Below are 12,202 nucleotides of genomic sequence, written 5' to 3'. Positions count from 1 at the left end.
TATACAAAATCTGTCAGAGGTAGTGGTGCCGTCATTGGAGGTTTCACGCTGGCTATGAGAGGAGAAAGATTTTAAGAAGGCATAAAAACCGAAAGAAAGCTGTAAATCAGAAACGAAAACAGAATTTGGTGGAAAAGCTCAGCAGGTCCGGCAGCATCTGTGAAGAAAAAAATCAGAGTTAATGTTTCAGGTCCGAAACATGACCCTTCATGTGTGGAATGAAATTCCTGAGGGAGTGGTGGATGTGGGTACAGTTACAACATTTAAAAGACATTTGGATAAATACATGAATACGAAAGGTTTGGAGGGATATGGGCCAGGAGCAGGAAAGTGGGACTAGTTTAGTTTGGGATTATGTTAGGCATGGACTGGTTAGACTGAAGGGTCTGTTTCTGTGTTGTATGACTTGATGACTCTATCAGTCCGGTGTCTGTGCGTGTGTGCGTGTGCCTGTGCATCTCTGTGTCTGTGTGTGCGCGTGTGTGTCCGCATGTACCTGTGTGTCTCAGGGTCAGGCTCAATTGCGATATCCCTATCTCAAATAGTAACCCAGCAACATCTGCTCCTGCATCTCCTTATCCATAAGAATAAAGCAAACCCCATGAGGGGAAAACACAAGAGCTGAACAAGGACAAATGTGAGGTGATGCACTTTGGAAAATCAAATTCAGGTGAAAATTATATAATAAATGGCAGGACTTCTGGGAGCATTGACATACACAGGAATCTGGGCATTCAGTTCCACAAAGTGGCACCACAGATAGATAAGGTGGGCAAGAAAGTATCTAATGCGCTTGTCCTCATCAGTCAAGACATTGAATATAAAAGTTGGCATGTTACTGCTGTACAAAACTTTAGTTAGGCCACATTTGGAATACTGCATGCACTTCTGGTTGCCATACTACCAGAAGGATGTGGATGCTTTGAAGAGGGTGCTGAGAAGGTTTACCAAGATGTTGCTTGGTCTGAAGAGTTTTAGTTATGAGGAGGGGTTGGATAAACTCAGGTTGTTTTCACTGGAAAAAGACGGGGGCCAAGGTGCGATCTGATAGAGGTCTACAAAATTTTGAGAGGCATAGATAGGGTGGATAGTCAGAGGTGTTTTCCCAGGGTGGAAAGGTCAACTATAAGAAGGCACAGGTTCAAGGTGAGAGGGGGAAAGTTTAGGGGAAAAGTGTGTAGGGAAAGATTTTCACCCCAGAAGGTTGTGGGTGCCTGGAATGCACTGCCAGTGGAGGTGGGCGGAAGCAGGCACATTAGCAACATTTAATGCACGTTTTGACAGACATACAAACGGGAAGCGAAGAGACGGATAGAAACCGCACATATACAATAAATAGCGGGTCTAAATAAGGACCAGGAATCGGCACAGACCGGGGATGGGGCAGGGGAGGAGTAGGGCCTGTTCCTGTCTAAATCATTGCATCAACAGAAGATGCTAAACATTCTCCAAGCATTTCTTGGCAAGTCTGTAATCTCAAAATCCAATTTGGAGCTATGTGAAAAGCCTGTGACAAAACAGGTTAAAACCCATAATGGAACAGCATTAACATCGTTACCTGTGGTGTGCACACAGTTCTGGCCCCTTTTGACCACTGCTCTGCAGCTGGCAAAGATTCTTAGTCTTCCCGCAACAAGTGAAATGAGATAAAATAAAGGCTTCCTTGTGCACTCAGCTTGCTGAGGTCTGGAATGGAACTTGAATCTTGAGTTGAGAGTTGGAGAACACTGTGTTCCTTGGAGGTAATGGCTAAAGGAACTTGGTATCACTGTTCAATTTCTACATGGAAAACAGACTTTGGGAATTCTCGAATACAGCCTTAATAGCCTTAGACACAATTTCCACAAGAACAAATGTGAGGGCAAGACTTCCTGAACTTATGTGCCCTGCAATCCTGCAGTTAAACATTATCTACTGAAAATGAGCAGCACAGGTTGAACAAGTCGAAAAATAACATTTAAAAAATGTGGATGCTTGGATTTATAGGATTACTAAAGTGAGGATGATATATGCTAAGCCTGTTTTCAAATCAGTAGTTAGACCCTGGCTGGAATTTTGCATTTAATTCTCGACGAAGCACTCTCGGAGCATTGACAAGGATTGAAGTTAAGGAGATTATCCTTCAGCCACTCTTTACTGTCGCTGGGTCAAAATCCTGGAATTCACTCCTTAAGTGCATTGTGAGTCGACCTACAACACATGGACTACCGCAGTTTGAAAAGGCAGCTCACCATCACACATCCCCTGAATGAATTAAGAAAAAATTTACCAGAATGATACTAGGAGGAGGAGTAATTTCTACTACGTGGAGAAACTAGGCAGGTTAGGATTGTTCTCCTTACAGAAGGATTGGTAATGGAGGGATTGAACAGAGGTGCTCAAAATCGGGTGAGATTTTGTTGAGTAAACACAGAAGCATAGAAAACAGGAGGAGGCCATTCAGCCCATTGAACCTGCTCTGCCATTCAAGATGATCATTGATGATCCGCTATCTCAATTCCATACTCCTGCTCTCTTGCTGTACCTATCCTTCTGGCACCTATAATGTCCAGAAATCAATACATTCGGTCATTTGGCCTCAAGAATCTTACGTGGCAGGGAATTCTACAGTTCAGCCATCGTTTGAGTGAAGAAACTTTTCATCTCAATCCTAATAACCCAGGAGAGACTGTTGCCTCTGGCAGCAATGTTGATAGCCAAAGGACAGAGCTTCAAGCTTAGACTGAAAAGCTTCCAATGTCTCAAAATGCACGAGGCAGTAAGATCATGCAATTACATCGGGTTTCTATGTTTAGTTTTTGCTGCAACAGGTCAACAGGCTGTTGACAGAGACTGCAGCTTAAGGACTGCCAGCTGGCATCAAGGGTGACTTGACGAGAGGTCTCTGGCACACTTACCACCTGCTGTGGGCCTGTCTGGTTTACAGGAGGATTTTCAACCTGTTTGGCCAAGTTATGAGCAAGTCTTCCTTCGCCATCAAGTCCTGGTTTGAACTTATGGTTCAGAGACACAGATGCTATCCCCTGTGACCCAAGGCCCCCCACTGCACAAATTGATGATTAGTGGCCAAAGCATTAGAGGCGAAATGTGGGAGTCATTCTTGTGCAGTAATAATCTGGAAAGCACGGCTGGAAAGGTTGTGGAAGCAGCTTTCTCAGTCACTACTCCATGGGAAAACAGTATGCACTTGGAAAAGAAAGGCAGACAAGATGGGCTGTATCTTCCATGCTGTAAGGTTTCAGGACTCTAGGCCCCTACTAAATGTGAAGCTCACCGGTGGTGATCTCCTTTGTGCCTTCTGAGAAACAAATGGGATTCTGATTTCCTTGCACTATACATCAGGATGTGGGCATCACTGGCAAGGCCAACATTCATTGCCCGTCCATAAACTGTCTTTGAGAAGGTGGTAGCTAATGAGCCACCTTGTTACGTCATAGAGTCAGAGATATACAGCATGGAGATAGACCATTTGGCCCATCTTGTCCATGCTATTTTCCAAAATGAACTAATCCCATTTGCCAGCGTTTGGCCCACATCCCTCTAAACCTTTCCTACCCATTCACCTGTCCAAATGTCTTTTAAATGTTGTAATTGTACTCACCTCTACCACCTCCTCTGGCTGCTCGTTACAGATACACACCACCCTCTGCGTGAAAAAGTTGTTCCTCAGGTCCCTTTTAAACTTTTCCCCTCTCACTTTAAAAATATGCCCTCTAGTTTTGGCCTTCCCTACGCCTGGGAAAAAGACCTTCAAAATTCACCTTATCTATGCCCCTCACGATTTTACAAACCTCTATTAGGTCACCCCTCAGCCTCCTACACCCCAGGGAAAAGCAGTCCGAGCCGATCCAGCCTCTCGTTGTAACTCAAACCTTCCAGTCTCAGTGACATCCCCGTAAAATCTTTTTTTGCGCCCTGTTTAATAATATTGTCCCCACAGCAGGGTGACCAGAATTGTACACAATACTCCAAATGTTGCCTCACCAATATCTTGGACAGGTCATTTCAGAAGCAGTGAAAAGGAAAGGATGTAGGCCAGATAAGGGTAAGGAAGGCAGATTTCCTTCTCTATAAATATTTTCTAATCAACCTGTTCACAGTTGTTATTATTATGTATTTCTAGGGCAGGCGGGACTTGAACCCAAGCCAAAACCAAATGGGTTTTCACAGCAATCCAATTGTCATTATTACTGAAGCAAGCTTCTCAATTCCAAACTAAATTCATGATTTTAATTTTATATACCCTCCTTCTCCCACCTTCATGGGATTTGAACTCATTGTCGCCAGAGATTAGCCCCTATTTCTGGATTACTAGTTGGTAATGTAACCAATATGCTAGATTAAAGAGTGTAGAGTCATAGAGTCATACAGCACAGAAACAGGCCCTTTGGGCCAACCAGTCTATGCCGAACATAATCCCAAACTGAACTAGTCCCACCTGCCTGGTCCTGGCCCATATCCCTCCAAAACTTTCGTATTCATGTATCTATCCAAAACATCTTTTAAACATTGTAACTTTACCCACATCCACCACTTACTCCGGAAGTTCATTCCACATGCAAACCACCTTTTTTTTTTTAAAAAAATTGCCTCTCATGTCTTTTTAAAATCTTTCTCCTCTCACCTTAAAAATGTGCCCCCTAGTCTTGAAAGCCCCCAATCCTAGGGTAAAGACATCTATCATCAACCCTATCTATGCCCCTCATGATCTCTATAAGGTCTCCTCTCATCCTCCTGTGCTCCAGTGAAAAAAGTCCCAGCCTATCTTTATCACTCAAACCTTCCATGCCCGGCAACATACTGGTAAACCTTTTCTGAACCCTCTCTAGCTTAATAATATCCTTCCTATAATCGGGCCACCAGAACTGACCAATGCCAGGGGATTATTGAATGGATAAAGGTTCTGCTGATAGATCAAGTACATTTATAAATTTTCATACAGCTTGCTGGATGTAACATGGTGAAAAGAGGATACAAACAGAGGAGATATAAAAGCTGTTCGGCATCAAGTAGGTTAAAGTAGGTTAAAGTAGCTCCTTCATCACTTTGAAATTCCATTGAGGTTTTGTGTGAGAGCAAGGCATTTCAATAATCGCATCGCAGGTAGGTGACAGATGGATTTCCTTTATTGGCTTCAACCTTTTATTTCTTAGTGTGTGACCCAGATAACCATCCTTCCTAAAACAACTGTCTATTTTGACGCACGGCCCTGCTCCTTAATCGTGGCCTCTTGCTCATCCGCAGTCCCCTGAAGATTAGCTCACATAACCTGCAGCAATCTTTGACAAACACCCAAGCCCTCACTTTCATCTCCCTGACACTGAGGTCTGTAACCTGAAAGCCTAGGGTTACGGCTTTCTCACCGAATCTAATCCTGATTATATTTGCAATCTTTCGTTGCTGCTTAGAACTGATAAGGACATGAGAACTAGTAATGTCAGAGGAACCCCTCCAGAGAAGGGGAATCATCCGCTGGACGGGGAACTTTCTGAGCAGGACATTTTCACATCGAAAACATTCTCCAGGTTCTTTCCCAGTCAGTTCTGCTAACCTACTGCTGACCAACATCGGCAAATTCTGTACAAAAACAACAATTGTTGGAAAAGAGGAAGGGTCACTCGTCACAAAATGTTAACTCTGATTTCTCTCCACAGATGCTGCTGAGCTCTTCCAGCAATTTCGGTTTTTGTTTCTGATTTAGAGCATCTGCAGTTCCTTCCATTTTTATAAGGTAAACTCTGTGGCACCCTTGCAGATCAAATAGTGAAACTTAAAAAAAAAAATTAAATTCAACTCTTTGGATTCAGAGCAGACAAACCAGAGACATCAAGGATCTGCACAAGGTTCTGTTATGGCTCTTGTTGGTAACATTCTCAACTCAGAGTTGCAAGATTCTGAGTGCAAGTCCCAATCCAGGACTCAATCACCAAAATCTGTGGGAATGCAACACGATGACAAAGTGCCACATTTCCAATGAGACGTTAAAAGACCTTCCTCATGCCTGATGGCTGTAAAATATCCCAAGTCACTACTTTGAAGAGGAGCAGGGGAGTGCTTCCTGGTGTACTAGTCAATATATATCTCTCAAGTGACATTACAAGAACAGATCAGCTGATCATTACCACATTCCTGCTTGGGGGAGCTCAATGTGTACACATTGACAGCAGCATTTCTGACCTCACAACAGGGGCTATTCCTTCCAAAGTACGTTATTGATTGTGAAGTGCTTTGAGATATCAGAGAATTTAGTTTCGCTTTGTTGTAGACCGCTGCTCCCCATGTTCAGAACGCCAACAGGAAACGATGGTAATTTAGGCCTGCCCTTCAAGCAGAGAAAATACTAACTTTACCATTTATTGCATTCAATGGGCGGGGCGGGGCGGGGGGGGGGGGGATCAAAATCCATTTGCGTTTTAATGAGGGGGAAAAAAAAAAACAGATTTGCCTAATTTGCAGCTGGATGAAGGAAGCTACAATGGTCTTCACTGAGCCTTGTGGCAAAAAGCATTCAGCAAAGTAAGGTTGGAAAAACGAATGGAAGGATCCACACAAAAATACTGTCATAGAGAATTGATGGAACACTAATTGGAATTAAAGTGAATTAGAAAGGGCTGTGTCATACATAGATATATCATCATAGAATCCCTACAGCGTGGAAGCAGGTCATTTGGCCCATCGAGTCCCCACCTTTAAGTCCACACTGACCCCAAACAGCATCCCACTCAGGCCCTATCTCTGAAACCCAAGGCTAACCCACCTAGCCTACACATCCCTGGACATTATGGGCAATTTAGCACGGCTAATCCATCTAAACCTGCACATCTTTGTATTGTGGAAGGAAACCGGAACACCCGGAGGAAACTCCATGCAGACAGTCACCCGAGGATGGAACTGAACTCAGGTCCCCGGTGCTGTGAGACAGCAGTGCTAACCACTGAGCCACCATACTGCCTCATACCTTATGTGATCATCCTTAAAGGAGTGAATGAACCTTTGAAGTTCTTCCAATAATCACTGGAGGTGGTAGAGGAAGGGAGATCACGGCATACATAACTATAGGCCGTAATATTAAGTGTTTGCTTCCTTCTTTCATTCTCATATGCAATCAATGTTGCTTTTGTTCAAAAATGTGAAATTTTATGGCACAGGGGTCTATTGGTTGATTGCTACAGATTTGCTAATAATCAACAGGATCATAACAAGCAATAGTCAGCAGAACAGATATCCATGAGTCAGAAAGACTTGTTCAAGGTAGGAGAACATGGCGAGAAACTAGTATTTTAGCATTGATATGAAGCACCTCCTACTATTAGATCAGCTGCATAGCTGGTGCTATTGTAAATGTCAAGTCTTGCCTGAAAGATGTAGATTTCCAAGCTGATGTATACAGGATCTCCTGTTTAAACAGGCAGCTGTTCAGTCTGAGCAATAATGTGTCTCACTGGGCACTGAAGTATATCAGGGAGAAAATGAGGTGGCAGTCTGAATGACTTCTTTCATATCAAAGGGTGGAGGATGATTGTATATTGAATATCTTTAAAGACTGCGAGCGTTTACAGTGCAGAGATCACCATCTTGTGCAGTGTGGCACGGTGCCATTCTGAAGGAGGCATTAGCTATGGCAAGTACAACTGGAGTTCTCAAGAGGTGCCCAGGTGCGACTCCTCACATTGCCAGAGGGGCTGGTGACATTGCTGTATAATTGCTGCTGCTACAGTGCGACATACTGTCATCATTCTATAATGAAGAGGCTGCACACTTGAATTCTATTCTCACTGCACATGAGCAATCAGAGAGTTTGCTTGTCAGTCAGCAATCATCGCAACAGTGAGTGAACCAGCGGAGTGTAGGGAAATGAACACAAACAAACCTTTCCACTTCAAGGATTCCAAGAGAACCTTGGATTCCCAATTTCAAAATTAAATAAGGTCAATTTAGCTTATATGCTCAAATTGCAATAACATGCTTAGCTGACAAAAGCAGACAGGAAAACAAAGCTCAGAATATCTGAATCATTGCTGGCACATCAGTGTGGTCCCATCACCCTGTGTGTTTAGCTGGCCTTTCTCGGCAGTATCTTTGGCACTTACACAACAAACAAGACACATGGGGCAGTGGTGCGTGAGTGTGTCTGAGTGTGTGTGCCTGCATGTGTGCCTGCGTGTGTGCGAGAGTGTGTGGCGCGTGTGCGAGTGTGTGAGAGCGTGCGCGTGTGTGAGAGCGTGCGCGTGTGTGAGAGTGTGCGCGTGAGTGCGCGCGCATGTATGTGTACGCATGTGCACATGTATGTGTACGTGTGCGTGTGCGTGTATGCATGCAGAGAACACGTTGAGATTTGGATGAAACACCCTCTGAATGCAAATAAGAAATTATTCCACGCAGTCACAATGAGCGGTTTCCTTCTGAACTCCTGATTCGTTCCTAACAATGGATCTGGATTCTCCCTTATTCCTCTCTCTCCGCTTGCTGCATCTCAACTGGGGCTGCAGACTTTGCAGGAGTGATGTGCCCCTTGGGGGAACCTCGCTCAAATTAATGCCAGCTGCCTGCTACCTCTCGAGCAGTGACACAGTGCAGCCTTCTGTAGTACAGCTAATTTCTTCAGAGCTGCAAGGCAGCGAGGAAATTAAAAAAAAAAAACACTGCAGACCCCCTCAGGTATCTCAAGCGCGAATCACACACAAAAAAAGAATTACACGCAAATATCGAGATAGCAAGGATGTTCATGATAATGAGGTGGTCTGTTCAAAAGAACATTTAATCAGAGATCAAGGTCATGCCCCATCCATTCTACGTGGTTTGCTTAATGTGAACAAATGGGTAAACAAGAGTCTGCTTGTCGCTGGGTGTTCCTAATGAAAGGAAATACATGGGGATATTATTATGCACGGCCATCTCTGTTTTAACACTTAACAGTTGTGCATAGAATTGCAGAGTACAAGGCGAGGAATATGCGCGGAGGTTAAGTCCAGCTAAATCAGTTAATGACACCATCAACTGATAATGTACACATATGGAGAAAGAACGTGCGCCAGTTTAGTTCCCTGATTGGATCTGCCAATTGTCAGCAATGTTGTAAGAGGTCAGGAGAGGATTTTCCATTAAATTTCCTCAACCCTACTTATTTTGGAAAACATTCATTCCTGTGGTGAGGGGTGCACTGGCTAGGTCAGCATTTGTTTCCCACCCTTAATTGTCCTTAAAAAGGTGGAGGCTGGGGTGAAAAGAGTTGATAATACCTTTATTTTAGCAACCGCTACTGAGCACGTGCACAAGGAGCATGTCAAAATCATGTGGATCAGGAACAGGAGTCTGCTGAGGTCCAGGAGCTGTCCTCTCTTACTAGCTCTGGAGTATAGCCATGTTTAATTAAAAAACCCCCATTAACATTCACTCACATGAGGAGTATAGACTTGATCTTACCACCTGATAGGAGGGGTGACCAATCCCAAGGTACTGGAGACCAGCAGCAATGAGTACCCAAAGTGAAGTCCAGCAACCGCACATTCCAATACTGCAAGCTGGGGAGAAACTTGAGGAGAAGTCCAGTACCAATAGGAGGCAGTGGGCAATGGGCATCAAGGCCCAGTTAGGCCCTGGGTTCCCGAGTGGGAAAATCTGCACAAAGCCATCATTGCAGGGATGGGAAAAACTGGAGGCAGCAAACAAGGCAATCAATCCATCAGCGACGGTAAATCCACTGCAGCAAATTTGTTTTTCCAGGCATGGGGAAGAACACCTGGAGAATCTGTACATGGCAGAAAGCGTGCAGGGGACAGCACGGTCGACACCTTTAAGGGACCCCGGCAGTGAGAACTGGGCCTAGCCAGTATTACAGATGGGCATGAGTGCCAAGTGGGCTACCATTTCAGAGCCAAACTGGCAGAAGTCAGAAAACATCCAGGCACCAGAGTTTGCTCAGGAGCAAGACATTGTTTCTTGAGGACCTGGCAGGTTCATCGGAGGCTTTTGGTTCTCCTGGCCTTACAGACCCAGAAAACAGTCAAGGAATGGTGACAATATTCCAACGTACCTGGTTTCTGTAAACAGCCTGTTGTGAGGGGATTTAGTACAGTAAGAAACCACTCAAAGGCAGCAAAAACTCCACATGAAACAGCTGAGAGATTGACTCTCTCAGTTAGAGGGCCTGGTGAAGGTGATCATGGTGACAAACCTGTGCATCTGGGTCCTTCCAAAGGCTGAAGATATTGAAGAAGTATTTAGATGTGCACTTGCGATGCCAAGCATACAAGGCTACGGACTAGGTGCTGGAGAATGGGATTAGAATAGTTAGGTGGTTGTTTCTGACCAGCACAGACTCGTTGGGCCAAAGCACCTTTCTCTGTGTTGGAGACTTCTACAACTCTATTTGCAACATCCTGCAATTTCCTGTCTCCTGTTGTGAGACAGAGGTCACTGATTGCAGCACTAACTATAGGTCTTCCTCTCCTGCCGATGAGCCAGTGCCCTTTGACATTGGGCCAGGAGACACCCTGGACATCTCTCCTACTTTCCACCAAACTTCACCAAAGGCTCAGCATCCGAGAAAACCTTGCTGCTCACTCCACTTTCCTGAGTTTCCAAGGTCCGATTCACTTCCAGAGTATCTGCTCCAGCTCCTACCCATTTGCTCCTTCAGTGGTGTAGGTGGGTTTTTTGGAAGTTTTGATCTCTGCCCAGATCCCTGCCCACAGCAGGCACAAGCGAGCGATCAAGCTACTTATAAACGAGTTACGCTTGCAGTAGTCTCCATTTGTCAGGTTGGTCCCGAGCGGTAGAAGCCAATAAAAAAAAATCAAAGAGATAAAAACAGGCAATTCTGGCAGCATAGTGCCCAGAGATGTGTAGGCTGGGTAGATTAGCCATGGGAAGTGCGGGGTGACAGGGATAGGGTAGGGGGGTGGGGCTGGGTGGGATGCTCTTCAGGCCAAATGGCCTGCTTCCACACTGTCGAGATTCTATGATCTGTAAAGACAGAAACAGAGCTAATGTTTCAAATGCAATTACTTCTTCAGGGACATCTGCCGACAGCAAGAGAACGTTACTTCAGCTCTGAGGAAGAGTCATGCCGGTCCTGAAACATGCGCTTGGTTTCTATCTCCACAGCTGCTGGCAGAGCTGCCCAGCGTTCTCTGGTTTTATTCTAGATTTGCTAGCATAGGAGTATTTTGCTTCGATTCTCATTCCTCCAACACTGGCAGCTTCTACAGATTTTCTCACATGCTCAGATCCTGGAGGATTCCACCTCAAATTGTTGGTTCGTCATTGAGGTGGTAACATTGCTGAGCAACAGTGAAGATGAAGTGATCCATGGGGCGGGTATACATGCTGACTGGATTCTGTTAGTTCACATCCTAAAGACTTGCCTGTAATACCAAATCCATGGACTGATCGCACTGCTTTCAATTTGTAGCCTGTCCATGCCCTTAATGTGATTAGAAGTTTAATTTGAAACAAAATAAACCATTAGGTCTGCAGTGCTCCTGGTTTATGCTTTTTCATCTTGAAATAAGCCTTCTCCTCCTCCCTACCGTGGGCCTTCCCTGACCCAGGGGTTTCTGAATGGGGGGTCGGACAGTTTACAAACAGTGCGATCAGTGATGCCCCTCCTCAGAGGCAGAAACGGCAACATTGGAAAGGAGACTCCACAGTCTGGAGGCTTCACTGGGACACAGCTTTAGTCCCAGGGAATCACAGCCACCAATCAGCAAGGGACAGACAGTGAGCCCAATATACCCTAGAATATCAGAAACCTCGTTTCACAGGGTGTCAGACTAGGTCTGGGATTCCGGGGTACTGAACTGGTATACGCAGAAGGTGGTGTGTGCAGCTCAGACACCAAGTGAAGGAAAACCTGACAGCTCACACAGCTGAGCTGCAAAGCTAGGTGGGGTCTTCGAACCTTACAGTATCTCTGTTCCTGTCTCCCTGTTGTACAGGTTTAGCACGGAACTGGCTGAGGAAGAGGGACTGCTCAATAAACTAGTGCATGGGGGAAGAGTGGCTTGGAGAATGTGGTGGGGGGTAGTGAAAAGAGAGAGAGTGAGTGTCAGTGTGAATGAGAGAGCGAGCGCGAGAGAGAGAGCGCAAGAGAGAAGGCAAGAGAGGTTTGTTGTAAGTGCCTGAGTGAGTGAGTGAGTGCGTGCGTGCGTGCCTGAGTGAGTGCGTGCGTGCCTGAGTGAGTGAGCGTGCCTGAGTGAGT

General features: G+C 45.2%; 1 protein-coding gene across 14 annotated transcripts in view; it reads right to left on the bottom strand.

The window, feature by feature from the left end:
• zmiz1a (zinc finger, MIZ-type containing 1a) overlaps positions 1-12,202 on the bottom strand; it is a 257,416-nt gene that overhangs the window by 177,670 nt on the left and 67,544 nt on the right. The gene's annotated exons all lie outside the window — the stretch shown is intronic.

Source organism: Rhincodon typus, chromosome 34, assembly GCF_021869965.1.
Source record: "Rhincodon typus isolate 14 chromosome 34, sRhiTyp1.1, whole genome shotgun sequence".
Classification (NCBI taxonomy): Eukaryota; Metazoa; Chordata; class Chondrichthyes; order Orectolobiformes; family Rhincodontidae; genus Rhincodon; species Rhincodon typus.
Note: the sequence above shows the minus strand (reverse complement) of the source record. Positions and strands in the feature narration are given on the sequence as shown.